The sequence below is a fragment of the Neoarius graeffei genome, chromosome 21 (genome assembly GCF_027579695.1).
Source record: "Neoarius graeffei isolate fNeoGra1 chromosome 21, fNeoGra1.pri, whole genome shotgun sequence".
Classification (NCBI taxonomy): Eukaryota; Metazoa; Chordata; class Actinopteri; order Siluriformes; family Ariidae; genus Neoarius; species Neoarius graeffei.
In genome coordinates this window covers 32,329,505-32,338,864 of record NC_083589.1, presented here as the reverse complement: position 1 = coordinate 32,338,864, position 9,360 = coordinate 32,329,505, and the positions used below count along the sequence as shown (strand labels likewise).

Here is a 9,360-nt window from a genome sequence, read left to right as displayed (position 1 = left end):
CTGTGGACATCAGCGGAAGGGGATAGCGGTTGCGCACAGTGATCTTGTTCAGGCCCCTGTAGTCAATACATGGTCGGAGACCCCCATCCTTCTTGCCGACAAAGAAGAAGCCGGCACCAGCAGGTGAGGTGGAGGGTCGAATGAACCCCGAGACCAGGGCGTCCTTGAGGTATTCCTCCATGGCCTTGCGTTCTGGCTGAGAGAGGGAGAACAGTCTGCCCCAAGGAGGGGTAGTCCCAGGGAGCAAGTCGATGGCACAGTCGTAGGCACGGTGCGGAGGAAGAACGGCGGCTCTGCTTTTGCTAAATACCTCCTTCAAATCCCAGTACTCTGTGGGAACTTGAGATAGCTCAGTGAGATCAGGGGGCTCGGCAGGAGACACAGGAGAGCTAGAGAGCAGACAAGAGGCATGGCATGCAGGGCCCCATTCCACAACCTGGCTTGTTACCCAGTCTATGCGAGGGTTGTGGCGGGTAAGCCAAGGAAGGCCTAGAATCACTGGGAACTCTGGTGAATGAATAAGATGCAGGGATATCTCTTCCTTGTGACCTTGAGACTGGAGAAAGACTGGAGAAGTAACTTGGGTGACTCTTCCATCACCTAACGCTTGGCCATCGAGGGCAGACACAGACAGTGGGACTTCAAGAGGTGCAGTCGGGACATTGATACTTTGGGCGAAGTTGACATCCATAAAGTTTCCAGCCGCCCTGGAGTCTAACAAGGCTTGACAAGAGTGGACGGACTCACCCCAGGAGATGGAGACCAGGATGTAGACTCCTTGGCCAGGAAGTTCAGGAGAGAGGGTAGGCCCCGTCACAACCCTCCCTTGGCTGGACGGGGCGGTCCTTTTCCCGAGAGCTCGGGACATGATGCTCGGAAGTGGCCAGGCTTGCCACAGTAGATGCAGCACTTGTCCCTCCTTCTGCACTCCCTTTCAGCTGTGGAGAGATGAGTACGGCCAACTTGCATGGGCTCTGGACAGTCACTGGAGGAGGTAGACGGGCTCCAGGTCGAGGCAGTGAGGCCGGGGAGGCTCAGGACTTGGCGGTATTCTCTCATCCTGTTGTCAAGATGAATGGCATGGGAAGTCAGTGTTTTGAGGTCACTTGGGCATCCGATAGAGGCCAGGCCGTCTTTGATGGGGTCAGACAAGCCATGGTGAAAGGCTGAAACCAGGGCAGCCTTGTTCCATCTGCTGACTGCTGCGAGCGTCCAGAACGATATGGCGTAGTCTGTGACGCTTCCTCCTTGCCGGATGGACATGAGCTTTCTGGCTGCATCTGTACTGATGTCAGCCTGATCGAAGACCCAAAGCATCTCTTCTATAAACAGTTCAAAGTCAGAGCACTCAGGTCCAGATAGCTGTTGCCCAAGCTCGTGCCTTACCAACTAACAAGGTTATCACAAAGGCAATCTTGCAGCGATCCGTAGTGTAGGTGGTAGGCTGTAGCTCAAAGGTGAGTGGGCACTGGGTAAGGAACTCCCGGCACCCACCGTGCTTGCCGTCATACCTCTGTGGTGCAGGAAGGCTGGGTTCGCGAGGTGAAGGAGGCAGCATGGCAGGAGCCGGATCAGGATGAGGAGATGCAGGCAGAGGGGTCAGCTGTGCCAGGGTTTTTCCAATCTGCTGAAGCAGTACCTCATGGCGAACAAGGGCCTCACGTTGGCTTGCAAGCATACGTCCATGGTCGCTCCGAAGCGTGTCGGAGCTGCCATAATTCCCTGAAGGTTGGCGGGGTAGACAGTTGAATCAGCCTCTGCTGAGTCAGTCATGACGGAGTCTTTCTGTTAGGGTTTTGCTGGGATTCAAACCCAGGTCGCTGGTGTGATAATTCAGCAAACCCCCACTAGACCACCAGGGGGATGACTCAAGTGCAGAGGCGTGAGGCGAAAGTAGAGTATCAAAAACAGTTTATTTACAATATTTACAATCCAAAGGAAAAAACAAAAGGATAATCCAAAAGCTCAGAAGATATACAAAAATAAAAATATCCAAAGGTTCAATGTCCAAAATCCAACTCAGAAAAGAAGAGGCAAAAACTCAAACGCTCAGAAGATCCAAAGGTCAAAACAAAAATCCACAAAGTCCAAAAGAAAGTAACAAAAACCAAGAATACTAAGACACAGGCAAGGTACATGGGACAGAGGGAACTAGCACTAACAGCATAGCATACAGACTCCGTGACTAGGGACCAAACAGAGGGAGTATAAATACACAAAATAAATTGAACACAGGTGACGATAATGAAGACAAACAGGCAATCAACACAAACACAAAACACAGGAACAGTGGCAGCCTCTCGAGGCCAAAACAAACATGACACAAAAAGGAAATAACAGCGGCCTCTAGAGGTCAAAACAGTCCCAGTCCTAACAATTTAAATTTGTCACTCAGATCCGTGATGTATTTCATATGAAAAATGTGAATTTTTCAACACAAGAAGATAGTTGAAAGATACAGCTCACGGATGCGCCGGGACACATCATCAGTGATGTAACCTGGGGTCATTGGGTGTTTCGGGTCTTTCAACATCAGACACCCTCACCCAGGTGACCCGACCGGAGGTGATCAGACTCCGGCCTGTGTCCCAGCAGCACTCGCCCACGGATCTGCCCTCTTAATCCATAGCCACCTTGTGGCTTTCTCGGCAGCTTCAGTCGCGGACCTGATAGCCTTCCGCTTCGCCTCCCCTGTGAGGCCCAGCACTGAGAGAACTTTGCAGAGGGACCGCCCTGCAAATCCTTGGCAGCCCACCTCCAGAGGTTCACAGAAGGTTTTCCAGCCCTGACTCCTACACTTGTCCACCAGTTCCTGGTACTTGGAGCGTTTCCTTTCGTTGGCCTCGTCCATGCGCTCTTCCCAAGGAACTGTGAGTTCCAGCATGATCAATTGCTTGGTGGATTCTGACAAAAGGATCATGTCTGGTCGGAGCCACGTAGATGTTATCCTGGCTGGAAACTTCAGCTGTTTGCTTAGATCTACTTGTAGTTGCCAGTCAGCCGCGGTGGTGAGGAGGCCTGACCTTGCCCATGGTTGTTTCTCGGGCTTCTCTCCTGGTCTATGGAACTTGATGGTCTGTACCCTGCTATGGCTCTTGGTGGTGCTGATGGCTGTGGCTATGCTGTCAGCAACTGCCTTAAGGACCTGGTCGTGGCACCAACGATGGCGCCCTTCTCCAAGGGCTTTTTGGCAGCTGCTGAGGAGGTGTTCCAGGAATCCCTGTCCTGGACACTGGGGACAAAATGGTGTTTCTATTTTTCCCCAGACATGGAGGTTACTTGGGCTTGGTAGGACGTCATACACGGCCTGGACTAAGAATCTGATGTTATGAACGTCTGCTCTCCAGAGGTTGAACCAAGTGACCTTCTGTTGCAGAACATTCTCCCACTTAGTCCATGCTCCTTGTTGCCCCATTCCCATCATCCTGCTAGTTCGCTCTTCCTCCCGCACCTCCTTCTGAATAAGGCGCTGTTGCTCTTTACCCTGGGCCTTGTCTGCCCTAGTTGCCGGGAAGTAGCCCACACCTGCGTGCCCTGAGGCTATGGACCCCACCAGTGCTTTCTGCCTCAGCCGTGACTCCGCCACCTCCAGAGCTTTGTCTGCCCTCCATTTCCTTCCTGTTCATACCTGGATACCAGCAGATGCCACCTTCTCATCGCTTGATTCCCTGTACTGCAGGATTTCCCATGTTCTGGACACCTTGAACTCTTCAGTGAGTCCACTGAACGGGAGCTGCAAGATGTTACTGCTGCCATACAGGGCAGAACTGCTCAGACTGTGGGGTAGGCCAAGCCATCTTTGCAAAAAGCTGCTTATCTTCCGCTCCATGGCCTCAACTGTTGTAATGGGCACCGCATACACCAGCAGAGGCCACAGCACCCGGGGCAATATGGAATGCTGATAAATCCATGCCTTAAATCTCCCAGGTAGGCCTGATGTATCGATGCGCCTCAACCAGTCCTCCAGCTCTTTGTTGGTTTTGTGGATTGATGTAGAGTCTTTGAGGCTGCAGTCGAAATACTTCCCCAGGCTCTTAACTGGCTGCTCTATAATAGATGGGATGTTGGTTCCAGCCAGAGTGAAGCGGAACTTGTCCATCACTTTTCCCTTCTTGAGCACTAGAGACCTAGATTTCACCGGCTTAAAATGCATCCTTGCCCATGTGATGAGCTTCTCTAGGCCTTGAAGGACCCATCTACTGCCTGGGACAGATGTGGTGGTGACAGTTAGATCATCCATAAAAGCTCTTACAGGGGGCTGGCATACTCCTGATTTTGTCAAGGGTCCCCTACACTCCACTTCTGCTGACTTGACTATCATGTTCATGGCGAGGGCAAACAAAATGACGGAGATTGTGCAGCCAGTTATTATGCCTTTCTCCAGTTGATGCCAGTCTGATGTCCCTGACCCAGCAGTGACTCTTAGCCTGAAATTGTTGTAGTAATCCAGGATAAGGTCTGTGACTTTGCTGGGAACATGATGCCACAGGAGTGCAAGCTCAACAAGCTTATGCGGTATGGAGCCGTATGCATTGGCAAGATCCAGCCACAGTACGGTCAGATCTCCCTTTCCTTCGCATGCCTCCCTGATGAGCTGTGTCACCACGCCTGTGTGTTCCAGACAGCCAGGCACTCCAGGAATCCCGCCTTTCTGCACAGAGGTGTCAATGTAGCTGTTTTTCAGAAGAAACTCCATTAGCCGTCGTGATAAGATACTGAAAAATATCTTGCCTTCGACGTTTAGCAGCGAGATGGTTCTAAACTGGCTGATGTCCTTGGAGTTTTCTTCTTTTGGGATCCACACACCCTCTGCACATCTCCACTGGCCTGCAACCTTTTCCCTGTGCCAGATCACCCTCAAAATCTTCCACAGGTGACAGAGAAGTTGAGGGCAGCGCTTGTACACGGTGCCCGGGGCTGAAGCTATTCTGGCTCCCTTCACAACCTCCTGAATTTCAGTCCAGCTGGGCTCTCTCATTGCAAACTCTGCTGTTGGAGCTTGAGGGCTTATCAGGGCCCTCTGTGGTCCTAGCTCCTGCTCTCTCTCCGGGTCGCTGAGGGTGTTGTGCAAGAAGGCATTTGCCTCTGCAAGGGAGCACATGAGGCTACCACTACGCCTATCCCCTAGCAGCTTCTTAGTGAAGTTGAAAGGGTTGGAGATGAAGGCAGCACGCTTCCTTGCTCTTTCCTTCGCCTGCCTTCTGTGTCCCTCTGCCCAGCGTAGCGTCATGAGCTTCTTCCTCAGTATGTTGCGAAGCTCAATGAGTGGTTGTTTTTCCTCCTCTCTAGCCACCTTGTACTGTTTCCTGAGGCTGCAGAGTTCTTGACATAGTTTGTGGATCTGGGCGGCTCTGCGGTTTAATGTATAGCTGTTCTTAACGCTCCTGCTCTCATGGTAGCCAAACCTCTCTGCAGCATAGCTGACAATGATCGCTGTCATGGTCTCCAGCCGCTTATCCACCTCTCCCTTGATGGTAATCTCCAAGATCTGGCTCACGTCTGCATCAAACTGTGCCCATACTATGTGGCTGTTAGCTGAAGGCCACTTGATCCGCTTTGATTGGACTGTTCTGCAGGGATTCAGAGGCTCTACTGCATGGAGGGGCTGGGCACTGTGGGGTGCTTCCGGGCCGGGCTCCTCCTGCATCTCACCAGAACCAGGTCCTGTGCGTTGCAGTATGCTCTCTTGGTCCCTACACTTCATCCTGGCCAGATGTATCTTTAGGCCACGTGGATTCTTGCACACTTTTCCGCAGATGCATCTTGAACTCATGGTCGAAAGTCCATTATCCTGTGCCGATACCGTAAGGTCCATCCGGTTGGGGCTCTCATTCTCCCCCCCCTTGGGCTCCCCTGGGGGTATATCTCAGAAGGCTTCTTCATAGCGTTTCTTGGGTTTCTCCCTCACGGGAGAACCAGGTTGGGGTGCTAGCCCTTCCTGTCCCATTTTCCGTCTTTCCGAGCTGTCAACTGTCTTTCCAGCTGTCACCAGACTGTCCCTGGTTGCCACCCAGTCTATTCCTGAGTGTCACTGGCAAGGCCAGATTGACAGTTGAAAGATACATCTCACGGATGTGCCGGGACACATCATCAGTGATGTAACCTGGGGTCATTGGGTGTTTCGGGTCTTTCAACATCAGACACCCTCGCCCAGGCGACCTGACCAGAGGTGATCAGACTCTGGCCTGTGTCCCAGCAGCACTCGCCCATGGATCTGCCCTCTTAATCCATAGCCACCTTGTGGCTTTCTCGGCGGCTTCAGTCGCGGACCTGATAGTCTTCCGCTTCGCCTCCCCTGTGAGGCCCAGCACTGAGAGAACTTTGCAGAGGGACCGCCCTGCAAATCCTCGGCAGCCCACCTCCAGAGGTTCACAGAAGGTTTTCCAGCCCTGACTCCTACACTCGTCCACCAGTTCCTGGTACTTGGAGCGTTTCCTTTCATTGGCCTCGTCCATGCACTCTTCCCAAGGAACTGTGAGTTCCAGCATGATCAATTGCTTGGTGGATTCTGACAAAAGGATCATGTCTGGTCGGAGCCACGTAGATGTTATCCTGGCTGGAAACTTCAGCTGTTTGCCTAGATCTACTTGTATTTGCCAGTCAGCCGCAGTGGTGAGGAGGCCTGACCTTGCCCGTGGTTGTTTCTCGGGCTTCTCTCCGGCTCTATGGAACTTGATGGTCTGTACCCTGTTATGGCTCTTGGTGGTGCTGATGGCTGTGGCTATGCTGTCAGCAACTGCCTTAAGGACCTGGTCATGGTGCCAACGATAGCACCCTTCTCCAAGGGCTTTTGGGCAGCTACTGAGGAGGTGTTCCAGGGATCCCCATCCTGGACACTGGGGACAAGATGGTGTTTCTATTTCTATAAACTTCATGTCTTCAAGCTAACATGTGATTTTCTCGTCTCGTCTTCTTCCGCTTATCTGGGGCCGGGTCACGGAGGCAGCAGTCTGAGCATGGAAGCCCAAACTTCCCTTTCCCCAGATACCTTGGCCAACTCCTCGGGAAGAACACCGAGGCATTCCCAGGCCAGCCGAGAGACACAGTCCCCCCAGCGTGTTCTGGGTCTTCCCTGGGGCCTCCTCTCAGGGGGGCATGCCTGGAACACCTCCCCAGGGAGGCATCCAGGAGGCATTCGAAAGAGATGCCCGAGCCACCTCAGCTGATTCCTCTCGATGTGGAGGAGTGACTGTGCTTCTCACCCTATCTCTAAGGGAGCGCCCAGCCACCCTGCGAAGGAAACTCATTTCAGCCACTTGTATCCGCGATCTTGTTCTTTTGGTCATTACCCAAAGCTCATGACCATAGGTGAGAGTCGGAATGTAGATCGACCGGTAAATCGAGAGCTTTGCCTTTTGGCTCAGCTCCTTCTTCACCACGACGGATGGGTAAAGCGACTGTATCAGTGTGGAGACCGCACCAATCCGCCTGTCGATCTCATGCTCTATCCTTCCCTCACTTGTGAACAAGATCCCAAGATACTTAAACTCCTCCACTTGAGGCAGGACTTCTCCACCAACCTGGAGAGGGCAAGCCACCCTTTTCCAATTGAGAACCATGGCCTCGGACTTGGAAGTGCTGATTCTCATCCCAGCCACTTCACACTCGACTGCAAACCACCCCAGTGCATGCTGAAGGTCCTGGTTTGAAGACGCCAACAGGACAACATCATCTGCGAAAAGCAGAGATGAAATCCTGTGGTTCCCAAACAGGATTCCTTCCGGCCCCTGGCTGCGCCTAGAAATTCTGTCCATAAAGATTATGAACAGAACTGGTGACAAAGGGCAGCCCTGCCAGAGTCCAGCATGCACTGGGAACAGGTCTGACTTACTGCCGGCAATGCGAACCAGACTCCTGCTCCGTTCGTACAGGGACCAGACAGCCCTTAGCAAAGAGCCCTGAACCCCATACTCCCCATACTTTCTTTTTTTATTATATTGACACATTCACAAACAAAAAGTACCCAGATTTATCAAAACATTTCATTGATTTCCTCACAGGTGACATAGAGATTTATGTCATGGTTGTGGTTCTCCATGTCCCAGATGTAGCTTGTATGAAAAACCTGAATGGCGTATTTCCTAGTAAAACACTCATGTCCATATAATATAATATAATATAATATAATATAATATAATATAATATAATATAATATAATATAATATAATATAATATGACTTCTACTCTTCTGGGAAGGCTTTCCACTAGATATTGGAATGTGGATGTGGGGATTCAGCCACAAGAGCATTAGTCAGGTCAGGCACTGATGTTGGACAAGAAGCCCTGATGCTGCATTGGTGTTCCAGTTCATCCCAAAGGTGTTCAGTGGGATTGAGGTCAGGGATCTGTGCAGGACACAGATCATCTGCTCCAACCTTGGCAATCCATGTCTTCATGGAGCTCACTTTGTGGACTAGGGCATTGTCATGCTGGAACAGGTTTAGGTCTCTTCGTTCCAGTGAAAGGAAATCTTAAATCTTTTGCATACAAAGACATCCTAGACAAAAGTGTGTTTCCAACCATATGTGCTTCTTCTCCCAACTTCTTTGGCTGGATGTAATGGTCAGGTGTCCACATACTTTTGGCCAAATAGTCTATCTTGACTTGTGCTATAAGTGTACACAAGAGCCCATGGAACATCAGATGAAAAGCACCACTAATCCACTGCCATATTTGACAGTGGGTGTGGGAGCTTGTACATGGTCACGTTTTTCATCAAACATTGCTTCATTTTGTGGTCTTAGGAAGGTTTTGCCTGAACCGCTTGTTGTTGTTGAAAAGAATACATCAATTTCTGCAATTATTATTATTTCACTGTAAAAAAAAATATATGATGGGCTGATTTTACTTAAAATTTAGTGCATCATTTTTGCATCCATAATTTTATGTAGAAAGTGCATAAATTTGGGGGTCATTTTTACACATAAAAAAATATAGGTTTCTCCAGCCAGTGAAATTAAGCTGGTTCATTTATCCATCCATCCATCCATCCATCCATCCATTATCTGGAGCTGCTTATCCTGTTCTACAGGGTCGCAGGCAAGCTGGAGCCTATCCCAGCTGACTATGGGTGAGAGGCGGGGTACACACCCTGGACAAGTCTCCAGATCATTGCAGGGCTGACACACAGAGACAAACAACCATTCACACTCACACTTACAGTCAATTTAGAGCCACCAATTAGCCTAACCTGCATGTCTTTGGACTGTGGGGGAAACCGGATCACCCGGAGGAAACCTACATGGACAACATGCAAACTCCACACTCGCCAACTGCTGGGCTCAAACCCAGGACCTTCTTGCTGTGAGGCAACAGTGCTAACCACTACACCACCCTGGTTCATTTAGACTTTCTTAATAG

At 50.7% G+C, this 9,360-nt stretch overlaps 1 pseudogene; it reads right to left on the bottom strand.

The window, feature by feature from the left end:
- Positions 1 to 2,569: 2,569 nt before the first annotated feature.
- On the bottom strand, positions 2,570 to 5,440 carry LOC132869955 (uncharacterized; annotated as a pseudogene).
- Between the last annotated feature and the right edge of the window lie 3,920 nt (positions 5,441 to 9,360).